Genomic DNA, 15,624 nt, shown 5'->3' on the forward strand with positions numbered 1-15,624 from the left:
TGGTGAGTGGCCAGTTTCCTGGCATTTAATCTGTGAGTCAGAAAAACTTTATGTGTCTTCCTCTTTAGAAGGGTTTAGTCAGAAAATGAAATATATGAATTCAGTCCATCCAACAATGGAATTATGTGGAAATGCTGTGCAAAAGGAGCTCTTTATGGCTTTGGAGGGACGTGGAAGACCCGGAAGGGTGGCTTTTCGACAGGATTTTCGTGTATTGCATTGTTTGGTGAATTGCAGCATTTCAGTTTGTTTGAAGAAGTCTTTTGTACCTGTTTGAGGTCTTGTTGATTTAAAACTCAGGTTTATTATAAAACTTGTGTGCAGTAAGCTTACCACACACATACTTTTGAAGTTTGAAGTTTAACTAATTATCCAAAAAATCTATGTGGACATCTCTTCTCATCTCCCCTGAATAAGTAGTGGTAAGTTTGGCTGTTGGGTCACATGACAGGTAGATATTTAATTGCTCAAGAAACTGTTGGGGTTTTCTGATGTGTCGGTGTTAGACTTCGTTCCTGTTTACAGTGCATGAGTATTCTAATTTGCTAGGCATCTAGACAGCCTCAGTAGCACTGTGTATTGCTGGTTTTGTTTTGGCTTTGCTCATTTGTTTTTAGCCATTCCAGAAACTAGTTTAGTTTTGAATATAGTGGTGTGTGTGTGTGTGTGTGTGTGTGTGTGTACACATATTCTGATGTCATTTTGTTTTTCTGAGACTATTTCTTCCTCCTATGACTGGCTCCTGTTGTGTTTACTGCCTCATGGAAATTGTCTGGACTGCTGCCTGTTTGTGATGTACATTAAGCCCCATTTCGCTTCTTACTGTTGGACTATAACTTTTGTTTTGTTTTTTTTTGTTTTGTTTTGTTTTTGTTTTTCCAGACAGGGTTTCTCTGTGTAGCTTTACGCCTTTCCTGGAACTCGCTTGGTAGCCCAGGCTGGCCTCGAACTCACAGAGATCCACCTGGCTCTGCCTCCTGAGTGCTGGGATTAAAGGCGTGCGCCACCACCGCCCGGCGGATTATAACTTTTATGCACACAGGACTTGCACTACTCTGATGAAAGCCACCAGCAGATACTTGCTGAGTTCTGAGGGGACAGTGAGCAGAAGTCAGCCTTAGAGAATTACATTTGATTAAAGGTGTGAGTTTCATTTTTTTTGTCTGTTATATACAATATTAGGTAATCATTCTTTTCTCTTTAGACAGGGTCCTATTATGAAGTTCAGGTTGGTCCCAAATCCACAATCCCCCTGCCTTAGTTCATCAAGTATGGATATTACAGTTAAAGTTAGTATAGCCAGATGAGTTTTTCCTTACTTTTTTCTTTTTTTAGAGAAGTGTATTTTCTAGATTGTCAGTTGTGAACCAAGGATGAATTGATGAAACATTAGCAATATTTAGACTATTAATATAAGGATCTCTCATTACTTTGACAGCTTCAGTGTGTCTTCTTCATATAAAATATCCAGTACATTTTCCAAAGCATCCATGAAACATCCCCTGTTGATGAGAGTGGACCCTGTAGACAGGTTTTTCTTTGGGCCGCCAGCTCACAAAATACAACATGCAGACTTATTATTAATCATGAAAACTCAGCCTATGACTTAGGCTCATCTCATTAGCTCTTAGAATTTCAATTAACCCATTTCTATTCCTCTGTGTGTTGCCACATGGCTCTTGGCTTTTCCCTCTCCTCCCGCATGTCTTGCTCCCCCTGCAATTGGCTGTCAGCTCCACTTTTCTTCTTCCCAGAGCTCTCTCTGCCCAGAAGTCCCACCTATACCTCCTGCCTAGCTACTGGCCCTTTAGCATTTTATTAAACCAACCACAGTGACACATCTTTACACAGTATAATCCAATATCTCACAACAGTACCCTGCCATGCTGGTTTCGATTCCTGCCAGTTTTCAAGCTCTCTTCAAATCTGGTTCTAAGAAAAAAAAAAAAAAAACTAGCACCATAGACTTGCCCTAGTAACTTGGCTGTCTGCAGTCACTCCTATTTAATAATTGTCTTATTAAACATGAACATGCTTTTTAGTTCTCTTCAAATTCAATTGTACATCCAACCGATGTTGTGCATAGGCCAGTATAGGTATGTACTTACAACTTTATATATCTTGAATCACATTTTTGGTGATTGTCATAAAACATGTGAAGCAGAGGGCTCATAATTCATGTTCAGTGTTTTGTATAAGCTTTGTCCCAGGAGCATGGCAGCTTCAGTAGGGTTTATTAGATTCAGACATGCGTGATTAGTTTTGGCTGCAGACTTCGCTAATATTCTGTTCTATTTTTCCCACTCCAAGCGCATTTTACTATACCTAAGGTTCTGAATAAAATCTTCTTGACTTTGAATATTTTTCCCTGGCCCATTTGTTGCATTTCCAATTCAACAGTAGGTGCTTAATGCTGCAAGGACTCTTAGGAATCAAATGTCCTTCTAGCATAGTAGTTATCAACTTTCCTAATAGAGTGACCTTTTAATGCAGTTCCTCATTTTGTGGTGACCCCCCCAACCATAAAATTATTTCATTGCTACTTCATAACTGTAATTTTGCTCCTGTTATGAATCATAATATAAATACCTGATTTACAGGATATCTGATATGTGAGCCTGTGGTGGTATTGTGTTCCCCAATATATTGGGCACCCTAATAAACTTATCTGGGATCAGAGACAGAACAGCCACAATATTAAACATAGAGGATAGGCAGTGGTAGCACACGCCTTTAATCCTAGCATTCCAGAGGCAGAAATCCATCTGTTCAAGGAAAAAGCCAAGCATGGTGACTCACGCCTTTAATCCCAGAAAGCGAGCCTTTAATCCCAGGGAGTGATGGTAGAAGGCAGAAAGATATATAAGGTGTGAGGACCAGAAACTAGAAGCATTTGGCTGGTTAAGCATTTGGCTGGTTAAGCATTTAGGTTTTGAGCAGCACACTTCAGCTGAGATCCATTCGGATATGAGGACACAGAGGCTTCCAGTCTGAGGAAACAAGACCAGCTGAGAAGTTGGCCAGGTGAGGTTAGCTGTGGCTTGTTCTGTCTCTCTGATCTTCCAGTGTTCACCCCAATAACTGGCCTCAGGTTTGATTTTATTAATAAGACTTTCTAAGATTCATGCTACATGAGCCTCAAAGGAGTCACAATCCCCAGGGTGAGAAACACTGTTCTAGCATTTACTATGCTGCTCTCTAGGGTGGGCAATTGTGTTCTGATACTAATTTGAAAATAACATTGTCATATTGAAGTTTGAGGTAAGGGAATGGCTAATGTAAAAGTCTACACAAATGGGGAAAACAGGCCATCTTTAAAGTGGCTTGGTCATCTACACATCTTCCTAAGGACTCCTGCCTCCCTCCTTCTCTCTTGCTGGCAGAATAAAGTGACAGAGGCAGAGCAAAGTGACGGTTTGGGTGGGGAGAGTTCCGGTGGCTCCAGCTAGTGGATGCAGTGATCTCATTACAGACGTTTAAAGTTATGGCTGCTGTATTTGATTGTCATTATGCACGGTAGGGATGTTGTTAATGTCAAAGACATGAGGACTGATGATAATTTCAACATATAGGACAGCTCCACACAGATGAGGACTGCTGGTAATTTCATTGTGTAGAACAGCCCCATACAATGAAGCCTACACCACTGCCAGTGCCAACAATACCCACTATATATAGGCCCAGGGTCAATGTCTGCAGCTGTGAACCTGAGTAAATCAAAATTTCCTTGTCTGTAAAGCTGGCATAAAAGTATCTATTATATGTGAGATTTGGAAGAATTGTTAATGTATGTAGAACAATGGATACAGGGGCAGATTTACAGCAGGGACTAGTAAAGACTCCTGGGTATAATTTTTAATGCTCCATTGGCTTCCGAGCCCACTCTATATAATGGTCAAGGTCATAAATGTGGCTCCCAATGACCTGCCGTATATCCTTTTTCCTGTTCGTCTTGCAGCACCTCTCTTGCTGGTTCCCCTGTCTGACTGTCGGCTCTGACCACCCTTGCTTGACTGCTTGGAGTCTTTCCACATCTCCCCCCAACCCCCGGCCTTCTGCTTGGATTTTTCTGTGTATGGAAGGCTCCTGTTCAGATCTCTCTCTCTCTCTCTCTCTCTCTCTCTCTCCCTCTCTCTCCTTCACGTATTTCTGGTTTCTGCTCTGGTACTTTATACAATGGATGCCTCCCCAGTGTGTGGACCAGAAATGGCAGTCTGGCAACCTGGCTCATCACACACAGACATCCTAGACCCTTCACTGTTGCTTTTTTACTTCCCTTCACCTGACATATTAAATATGCATTAACTTATTGTCTGTTGCTTCTAAGTAGGATACACATTGTATGAAATTAAGAAGTCTGTTTTGTTCCCTAACATATCCCTAAAGGCTGGAATATCACCTGATTACTTAGATACCAACAATGTTTATTGAATGAATAGATCATCCAGTAGCAGGATGGAGTAGATTATGATTGAATGTACACTTGGTGGTGTACATTTGGGGATGTATATGTGTGTGAGAGAATGTGTTTATAAAAGGTTACCTTTGTTCTAGTTAAATATTTTTATGAAGATGATAAAACTAACAGTTTATCCATGCCTGTCCATCTAACCAAATTAGCCAAATATTTTAAGTTATAACAACATATAGAAAACTGGATTTTCTGCTCATCAACCTCTGCGATTCTCTTATCCATTTTAAATAAGAAAACCTGCTGCCGTCATCACCCTGGAGGCATAATGATGTGATTGCCTGTGTGTATGTGGTTTGAAACTGGCTGTAAGTCTCTGGATGAAATGAATAGAATTACCTATGTCATATTAGAATTATCGGGGTTCCTCTGCCTGCCTGGAGGAAGGAATAGTTATTCTTAGGATATGTGTCTGATGCTTCTGTTCAGAGAGACGTGGATGAGGATTTACTTTGCAAAGACTGGTTATGAAGAAACTACTTGTTTGATTGGGAGGCAAGAGAAAGACAAACAGATCTTTTTAAGTTTGAATTTCCCAACTTTTAATAGATGCAATCACATACCTGAACTATTTTGTTTCTATTAAAAACTACAATAATTTGGTGATTTAAAAATACATACAACCATACTTCACATTAGAAATGGCTTAGAAACATATGCCCAACACTTGGCTTGTCTTAAGAAATTTATTTTCAGCTAAATATGTTGACTCACACTTAATATTCTAAAATAGTTAAAACTCCAGGTAGAATAAGTTTTATAAAAATGGTTATTGTCTTCACATACTATTCCTATAGCAGGAAACACTACCAACACCTTCAGCATGTGCTTTTTATGAAACCAATTCCCAGGTATGGTGTCAGATGCTGTTTTTATTGCCATGACCACCTAAGGCAGGACGGATCTACTTTGGTGCACAGTTTGGGAGCATCATCCAGCACTGTGGGGAAGCTATCGTGGCGAAAGTGGCTTTACCTGTGGTGACAGAACTCTGAGTGTATAGTCATATCGTAGCCATAGTCTTGAAGCAGAAAGACATGAATACAGGCACTCAGATGATTTTTTTTTTTACAGCTAGGACATCCATTAAGGGAGGTTGCTACCCACATTCAGGGTGTGTCTTCCCCCTCTGCTAATTCTTAAGAAACATTCTCTTGCACATGCTGTAAGTCTGTCTTCTAGGTGATTCAAAATCTAGCCACGTTAATAATTAAGATTGACCATCGTATAAGGGTAGCCTTTAGAAAGAACAGTATATTGGACTCAGGTTTCTGAAGTTGGGCAATTACTTCGTAACGTAGTACTAAGTGGTGTGTCTGTGTGGTTTACATGAGGCCAATGAAGCAAGTAAATGCAATAGCATGAAGAAGTGAATTGCTTCTCTTACACTTGGTAAATACCATTAAGTTGATTGTTGGATAGTGCTTGGTTAAAATAAAGCTCAACCTAATGGCTGGACAGCTGAGACTAACTTTAAATAAGGGAGTCAAGAAAGCTGCCATGTGTTTATGTTGGAATGGGGAGTCCATTGAGTCAATGAGGGATTGCTGACTGAATACTTTTTCTATCTACCTCTAATCATCATCATGCCTCCCCAAGGGACCTGCATTTCTCTTCCTCTTCAGCCCAGTTTTTGAATGTCATATAATTATTGCCTCTCTTCCCACCATTTCCAAACTCTTCTCACCTTACTCCACTCAGATTATTTTCTGAATCACATCACCAAGACAATTCATACCATGACTACTTATTCTTCTCATTTTGTCAAATGGATACTTTCAAGATTATTGTTCCTTTGTGCGCAATACTTGATGCTGCTGACCACTTCCTCTATAAAACATCCTTCCTTTGACGCCTCTGTTTTAAGTTCTGGTTGTCATAGGTGATACCACACCTTTTTTTTTCTGTCTAAGTCTTTGTAGTTTCCTTTTTGAGTTTATTCTGCCACAACTGGCCATTAAGTGCTAGAGTTTCTTCAGGCTCAAGCCATCTTTTCTTATGTATTTTCATCTGTAGTCTTCTCCAATAAAAGTCTGAATGGTAATCTTCCAACATTAATTTATAGACATGACCCATTTCTTGGTTCTACAATACTGTTTCTAGCTGCCAACTTGGCTTCTTCCATGGGATAGACAAAACAAAAAGAAACCAGGACTAAATCTATGATATTTTTGTAAAATCTAGACTTTTCAGTGAGTGGCTTTAATTCTTTGGGAATTATTTGGGTTCAACCTCAACATCTTCCTCTTTAGTCCCTCAACTGAGTGCTGTCAATTCAACTTCATTAAAATATTGCTGAGAGAAGAAAATGACTAATGAGAACACAGATATGAGCAATATAGTCAACCACCTCCAAATAATTGGCAGACACAGAACATAACAACTGGAGAATTTTTAGTATTTTTATTATTTCTATTAAAATATTATACTTTACAATAAATCTCAGTATATGTTTATATGTATTTATATTTCATGTTAGCATTTAACATTATAACAATTTATAAATTGCTTATTAAATTGTATTATTATTTAATTCTGGATAACATTTATGCCAAGAGTACATTCTACCCGGAGATTTTTTCATATTTATAATGTCTTGTGTGTGTTTATGTTATGCATATGTATTTCTGTGCATTTTTCTTTGTAGTTTTAAAATTTTTGAGATTATATAGTACAATATATAATCACAACATTTTCCTCCCCTCCTTCTCCTTCCTCCAAACCTTCCTATCCACTACTTCACTCTCTAAATTCATGGCCTCTCCTTTTATTGTTACTACATGGATATATATATATATATATATATATATATATATATATATATATATATATATATACACACACACACACACACACACACACATATATCCTAAATATAACCTGCTCAGTCCATATAATGTTACTTGTATGTATATTTTCAGAGCTGACCATTAGGCACTGAACAATCAATTGCTGTGCTCATCCCTGAGGATGACAACCTTTATTGCTCCCAGTATTTTTCAGTTGCCTATGGTTATTTGTGTACAGGTGAGGCCCCATGGGCTTTCCCCAGTTCACTTTGGCATATTGGTTGGTGTAGTCTCTGTTTAGCTCATGTTCCGGCAATCACGTTGGTGAGCAGTGCTCTCTGCAAGAGCCAAAGACCAACTCAAAAAACCCTCAATGCCGTACCTGAGAAGCCCTCTTGGTGTTGGTGGTCAGGGCTGTCCTAGGGCTACCCAAAACATACTGCCTATTGCTGTTGCTGTTGCCCTTGGCTGCCTCAATATGTGGAGGTAAGTCCCTATGGCTAAAGACACTGTGCACTTCAGAAACAGGGCCCAGAGATCACTGAGCTGGAACTGATCTAAATGCTTCCTTCCTGAGAATTAGCTTTCATGATCCTGGTGGCACCATGCACACTTCCAAGGGATGGAGGCAATCAACAGTCCTACCTAGCTGTGACATCTATGAACTACACCAACAGACAGCATGGCACATCATCCTAAGGGTGCATTAGTGGCATAAATACCTGGTGTTAACTAGTAGCTCTCTAATTGTGCTCAATATCCGCTCAATGAAAGGGAAACCGTGCCTGGTACTAGAAGCATAACTGACTACTCAGTGCTAGTCAAATCAAGGTTATTGGAGGATAATGCACTAAACTCTTATTCTCTTGATTATTTTGTATTTAAAACCCTATAAAAATTTTTATAATTAAGTAATTTAAGTTGAAAGCTTTCTCTCCAAGATTGGCACCAATGGAATGACGTCCCCTGTCACTACTGGCATTAATCCATGTGTAAAGCAAGTTATGAATCTGTGAAAAAGAAAGCTGTGGTTTTGTCACAGTCAGTGAGATTGTGTGAATACAGATCCTGAGAGCCGTAACTGAATAGCTTGCTGGAAGAGATGCTTGCATGCTGATAGCCACTGAGTGCAAGTTAAAATGCAAAACTACGGTACAATTCCGTATGTCAGTAACAAACAGAAATAGGACATCATAGACAGTAGCACCAAAATCATGAGGAATATGAAAAAAGTTCACATTGAAAGCTTCAAAATATATTTGAAGAAATTTTAAAAATCATGTTTATTTTCTCTATAGCTTTATACTTCCTCACTAAGTTTCTTTTCCCAGTTCCTTAAGTAATTGTGCATCCATGAACCAATAAATCAGCATCAATTTTATTGTAGATTTATGACAATTTTGAGACTTTGAAGACTCAATCTCCTTACTTTATTTTCCTCTAGTGTATCTCATTTATTCTGGGCACTTTATATTTTAGAATATTTATTATTTTTAATTACATACTTATGTATATTTCTCTGTGTGCCTAACATGGTTAGTGGGAACTGAAATCAGATTCTCTGTAAGGATGACACATGCTTAACTGCTGAGCCATTTCTCTAGTTCTCAGTCCCTTATAGTTCATGTACTTAGTTCTACATCAACTTATAAGAAAGATAAGAGTAGACATTGATAAAATTGGAAATAAAAATAGAAGAAAATTTTGTCAAGATACAGCAAGTGGAATGTATTTTTCTATTTCATAAGAATTTTTAAAGAAACACCTTGGGGCTCTATCAATTCTTATCATGCAAAGGAAAAATAACATGAGTGTATTCATAAACAGGCAGAGATTGAAACTGTAATAGCATGAATGTTTTATGCTGATATGTTTGGTACTCTAGATAAAAACTTATACTTTCAGATAAAATATATTAATCATCAAGAAATACAAGATGCATAAAAACAGGCACCTAAAACCAATAAGAGAACTCTCAGCCAATAGTTAAATATCATTTCCCTCAAAATTCATGCATACACAATTTTACAGTTAAGTTCTGCAAGTCTTTTAAGGAAATCCAGTAGTATGTGTGTGTGTGTGTGTGTGTGTGTGTGTGTGTGTGTGTGTGTGTGTGTGTTCTATATGTGTATATGAGGGGTGACATGCACGTATATGTGTGTAATATATATATATATATATATATATATATATATATATTATATGCATGTCGGGGTACGCATGAACATATGTTTATGTGTGCATATGTGTTTTATGTGTATACACATGCATGTGGGTGGGTGAGCATGTACTCTGTGTGTGTGAGTGTGTGTGTGTGTGTGTGTGTGTGTGTGTGTGTGTGTTGTGTGTGTGCAGAAGACAACCTGGAGTATCACTTTATCTCAATAGAGCCATCTTTCACCAACTCCAAAAATTCTTGTCTTACATTAATGTTTTCTTTGCTGAAGGTGAGATAATTATGAGTCTTGACCTGAAATGCCAACAAAGGATTAGAATTCCATATTACATGTAAAGTTACATGAAGAAATTCTAAGTGAACTGTTTGCAGTCTGAATTTAGCAGTGGTTGAAATTGTTATACTAATAAAAGGAGAATTTGAATTTATCTTGGAATAAAATAAAATGTTCTGCACTGGGATAACAGTGTGATTTACTACATTAACATATGAAAAGAGAAAAAAAACCCACAGTCATCTAAACAGATGGAGGAAAACTGTTTTGACAATTCAACACTTGTTTATTTTCTGGATTGCTAATCTAAGGCTATCTCCTTATCTTGAGATACCTCAAGAGATATTCAAGTGCTTCCTGGTAGAAGTTCACAGCAAGAGGAAAAAAAAAACTAAGACAGCTGTTTATCCTGGAAACTAGAGTTGGTTTTAGTTTCTAGGTGAATTATCAATGTTAAAATGATTTCAATATGGTGATTGGAATTACAAAATGCATATAAAGGCAGTTTCCTGTATTCTAGTAACTGTAGTGAAATAAAACCACAGCATGAGTGGCTGTAAACCTGTGTGATAATCTTGCATTGCCAGCAAAAAATGAGTAAGCCTGGCTACTATGGAAACATTTAAACTATAACTGATAGTTGTTGAAGATTGCTCAGTGTTGCATTGCATAGATAGCATATGATCCTGTGATCCTTTCCCCAAAGGAATCAAGCTTACATCCACACAAAAATTCACACATGTATGTTTACAGCAGCTTTCCTTACATTGACAAGAAGTAGAAACAACTAAGGTTGCCTTCAGCCCACGAACTGTGGTAATCTCCAAACAATGTAATACTATGGAATGATAAAAATTAAATGCATCTACAAAAAATGGAGAGAGGGACCTTAAATGTGCTTTGCTCAGTGAAATAGGAGGGACCGGAGAATATGTTATGTGAGATTGGCGACCTTTGGCGTTCTGGAAACATAAAGCTAGAGAAAATATTAAACGATCAGTGACTGTAAAGGAGAGGGAGGGCTAGGGAGTAGACAGGACATTTAGATCAAGGAAACAATTTTGTGTAATGTTATAACAGTTTGTAAACAACAAACATTTGCTGAAACCTACAGACAGGCATAATACAAAGTGTGACCTCTAGAGAGGGAGAAGAGGGAGGGGCACTCAGGGGAGGAAGAAGAGTGTGGTAAGTACAGTTAAATTGCACAAGATGCTTGAGGGGAATTATCTATGTGAAAATCACTGCTGTGTTCAATTAGTATATGTAACACACACGAAAATGATGATAGAGGAGAATAGGTTGCACCAAAGCCGACTGAAAAGGAAGGTAGGTTCTTTATGCTCTGTACCTTCTGTCTGATTTGTCTATAAACATAAAAGTATTCTAACATATTATGGAATGACATATGGAAAGAAATCACATTTGTGATTAGCTAGATAAGAAAATCATTAATTTGTTTTTATTTAGGGAACAGACACCGAACATAGGGATGCTAATATTTACATTGAACAGTACAGGAAAAGAAAACCAATTGAACGAACTATGACGGTGGTTAACTTACCTATCTTGTTTCTAAACTTTAAACCAGTAGCAAGAATTACTGTATGTATAAAGTGGGTAGAGATAATCAGTACAGACTCTGTGTATGGAAACTTTAGCCTGACAGTGACTATCACAGGCACACTGGGAATTGGGCTCGGCATTTGCAGTATAAGATGCTTTGAAATTTGATCACCCACAGGAGTGACAAATGAAATTTCATTCCTATCCCAAACCAAAGAAAGAAATCTCGAAAATGAGAATGACAAAGTTCAGTTCACATGGGAACACATGACCTGACCACAGCTGGGAGTCTTTGTGTGTAGCTCAGAGGTCCAGGTTCTGAAAATCACCAATCTGAAGTATATGGCAAACAACGGCATTATGCCTAAGCAAAAGGTTTCCCAAACTACTCAAAGCAGGCTGAGTCAGGAAAGACTGTATCCGACCTCCGTAAAGACAGATGATGAGTGAACTGTGATGAAGCCCACTCACTCTATATTTACTTAGTACTGGCAAAGCACTTTAAAGCATATTGCCATGTTGGATTCAAGCAAGCATACTGGCCAAAAATGAATGAATGAATGAATGAATAAATAAATAAATAAATGTGTGATTGATAGATACACAGATAAGAGCAATGAAGTGGGGAAGAAAATCTGTAATACTTGACAAAAATGTACTCCAAGTGCTGAAGAAATTTGTACTTAGGATCGAGTGAGTATAGTTTTTGATCAGCTACTGAGAACTAGAAAGCCTCCTAACACCATGAGCACCTTGTACAGACCTCTCTTTTCATTGGGTAAAGATAAAAATATCTCAAATTTTGTGTTTAAGTAGGACTTAAATTCTTTAAAATCTTTAATTCTGCCGGAATTCTAGTTGGAGATTGCTTGATCAAAATGAGATATACTTACCATGTGCCTGTTACTCTGCTACATGAGTTCACATTTATGTTGTGAAAATAAACCTACAGTTTATTCTACAGAGCAGTGGCTCTCAAACTTTCGAATGCTGAGACCCTTTAATACAGTTCCTCATGTTGTTTAATACAGTTCCCCAACCATAAAACTATTTTTATTGCTACTTCATATCTGTAATTTTACTGATGTTATGAACCATAATGTAAATATCTGATATGAAGGATATCTGTTATTTGACCCACCCCTCCGTGAAAGGGTTGTTCGCTTCCCAAAATGATTGTAACCGACAGGTTGAGACTGGCTGCTACAGAGGAACTATGAGAAGTATTTCGAGTTCTTGTTACTGATCAGCTCTGTTGAACTCATAGGAAAGAAAATGCCATTGCCCCTTGGAGCTCCCCTTTCCTTCTTTGTGGTTCTGATTCAGCTACTGGTGTGGCTCAGGCTCAGTCAGACACTTTGAGGGCTGGTGTTGAAGTTTTTCTGTTTCCATTTGGGTGATTGCTTAGCTGCCAACTGCGAGGAACGTCTGAAAGCATAATATAGATGGGAGTGCCATTAGTCTCCTGGCTCAGGCTGTTTCCTGTGAAGAATTTGTCTTGCCATAGTGGCTTAGAGAGGCCCAGTGCTTATTCTTGCTCATTTAGTGAAAGCTGAGGTTTGGGGTAAGGGAGCAGAAGCATTTTGTTTTGTGAAGAGATTAAACGTTTGCTGTTGCTTTGCAAAACGTGAGTATATTCTTGCAAAGAGTTTTAGTGTATCTTTCTCTTCAGTTGGTGCACAGTAATTATGACATTTAATGAGTATTGTGTGATACTCTCACATGCAATATAAAATGACCAGACTTACACTTTTTTTCATACTGGAGATATTTGAAATCCACTTTACTCTATATTTGTAAACACTTAATTAACTGTTGGCAGTCATATTGTCTGCGAGGAAGCTTGTGTCTTTAACTTGCAGTTTGCTGAGCTTCCAACGAGAGTCTTTGAACTTAAGACTTGAGAGAAAAATGAAACATATGGGTTCCCTTCAAATATCCTTTGAGATAAGGAAAGTTGGATTACATTTAATATTCAAAGAGGTGGGTTTATCTCACTGGGCTTTTCTTCAAATGTAAGTCCTTCTTGGATTTCTTCTTTTAGCACTCCTTTTTCTGAAGTACACACTGTATATTGTAGGAATTGTGTTTCTAGTCATAAAGGAAGCCCAACTTCAGTTAGCAGTACACCTTTAAGAACACATTGGATTTTTGTTGTTGTTGTTGTTGTTGTTTGGTTGGTTTTTCAATGCAGGGTTTCTCTGTGTAGCAGCCCTGGCTGTCCCGGAACTCACTTTGTAGAGCAGGCTGGCCTCAGACTCACAGAGATCCACCTGCCTCTGCCTTCTGAGCACTGGGATTAAAGGCATGTGCCACCACACTTTCTCTAACACGTTGCTTTTTTCCTCTTGACAAAGATTTTTGTGTTTGTATGCTTGTGATTCATTATATTTGGTTCTGGTTATGGGCTTGAAATGATGGGCAAAATTCTTTTATTTTTTTTGTGAAAGTTATTAAAAGTAGTATCCTGTCTCCAGATAAGATGGAATTTGGTAGAAAGGGAAGAGCACTAACATTGGGATTCTTCTGAACTATACATGCCTTAGGCTCTACTTCTCAGAAGCATGCCACTTCTGTGATCACACCAGGCTAGTGGGAAGATACAGATCATTTCAAAACTGGACACAACAAGAAACTTGGAAGTGCCTTGCAGTGTAACGGCTCCACCAGAGAGAAGAGCCATTTCCTGTAACCTATTGTTTTGTGTGCTGTTCTCTTCGTCACTACTTGTATTTTTTTGTGGTTGTATATGAATTTTACAGTAAGTGTATTACTCACACAAAAACCCTGCTTTATTTTTATTGTCATTGTATTAAATTCACAGTGCTTGGATTTAATGTGTCTGATAGTGATACGTTTAACAGAACAGCTAAGCAATTCTGGAAAAGAATGAATTTAGAGGAGTTACATAAGCTGATTTTAAGACTGGATGCTTCCATGGCCATCAGAACAGTACAGTACTGGAAGGTGATGGGGATGTGGGTCAGTGGAACAGAACATACAGTCCAGGATGCCTCCTCTCACAAATAGGACATGTTTCATTGAGACAGGGGCTAAGTAATTAGAGGAGGACAGTGTCCCAACAATAGGGTTGGAATAAATTGTCATCCATATATAAAATGAACTTTGACCTAAACCTAATCTTGTTTACAGAAATTTTGTTAAAATAAGTCATAACTCTAAATGTAAAACTACAAAACTCCTGGAAGGAAATGTTGAAGATCTCTTTTGTGATTGCCGTTAGCCAATGGATTCTTAGAAATAAAACCAAGTCCATTGTGTAAGATCTGTAAAATGTCACAATATTTCTAAAAGCTAACCCTTGATAATTAAGAACCGTTGACATACAAAGGATATTAATAACAACATGAAAAGACAAGCTACAAAATTGGGGTGAATATTTGCAAGTTATATCTTCAACAGGGCTCTTATATTCAAACTATATAATGAACCCTAATAAGCCAAGAATCTTATATTAAAACAAATGGACAAAAGTCTTGAACAGACAGTTCCCAGAAGTACATATAAGTTAGCAAATTAATGCCACAAACCATTTTCAATATCACACACCAATAGGAAAATGAAAATTTAAAACCTTTCTAATAATTACAAAGAATTAAAATAAAAATTCTAGCAATGTCAAATGCTACAGAGGATGGGAAACCAATGAAATCCTCAAAATTGTTAGTGGGAAAAGAAAAGAATTCATACAACCACCCAGGAAACACTTCCTATGAAATTAGCACCCGCTTGCCTCTTGACCCAGCAAAAACATTGCTGGCCATTTACTTCAGAGATGGATAGTAGTTCCACACAAATTTATAACAGTTTTAGTTGAAAGAACATAAGACTAGCAAGGCCCCACCTGCCCGTCAAGGAAAACAAATCGGTTTGAGATGTGCACACACAATGGTGTACTGCTCCTGGATATCAAGAGACAACCTTCTGCTGATATATGCCACAACTTGGTGAATCTGTGGAAAGCTTAACAGGAGTCAACCTTGGAAAGTCCCACCCTGTGGGATTCTGCCTGGGAGATTTTTGGAGACAGCTGTTGTGATGGAGAAGAGATCCATGGTTATCAGAGGAAATAAATTTCTCCTGATGGTGTTCTAATGGTCCCCAATATCCTCTTCCATCAGCTTCCCTTGATCCTATCCAAACATCAAGGAAAAGATCTATTGGTTGTCACAGGGCAGTTCAGCTGCATGAATGACAGAAATGTTTTCCCACATGCAACTAATTCTTCAGGGGTATGCTTTTAATCTCTGATGTCACTTTATTGCATTTCTTTTGTTTTGTTTTCGTTTTATAGATAGAAAGATTTCAAACCTCCCCTTTACATGAG

This window comes from Peromyscus eremicus, chromosome 1 (genome assembly GCF_949786415.1).
Source record: "Peromyscus eremicus chromosome 1, PerEre_H2_v1, whole genome shotgun sequence".
In the NCBI taxonomy this organism is placed as follows: Eukaryota; Metazoa; Chordata; class Mammalia; order Rodentia; family Cricetidae; genus Peromyscus; species Peromyscus eremicus.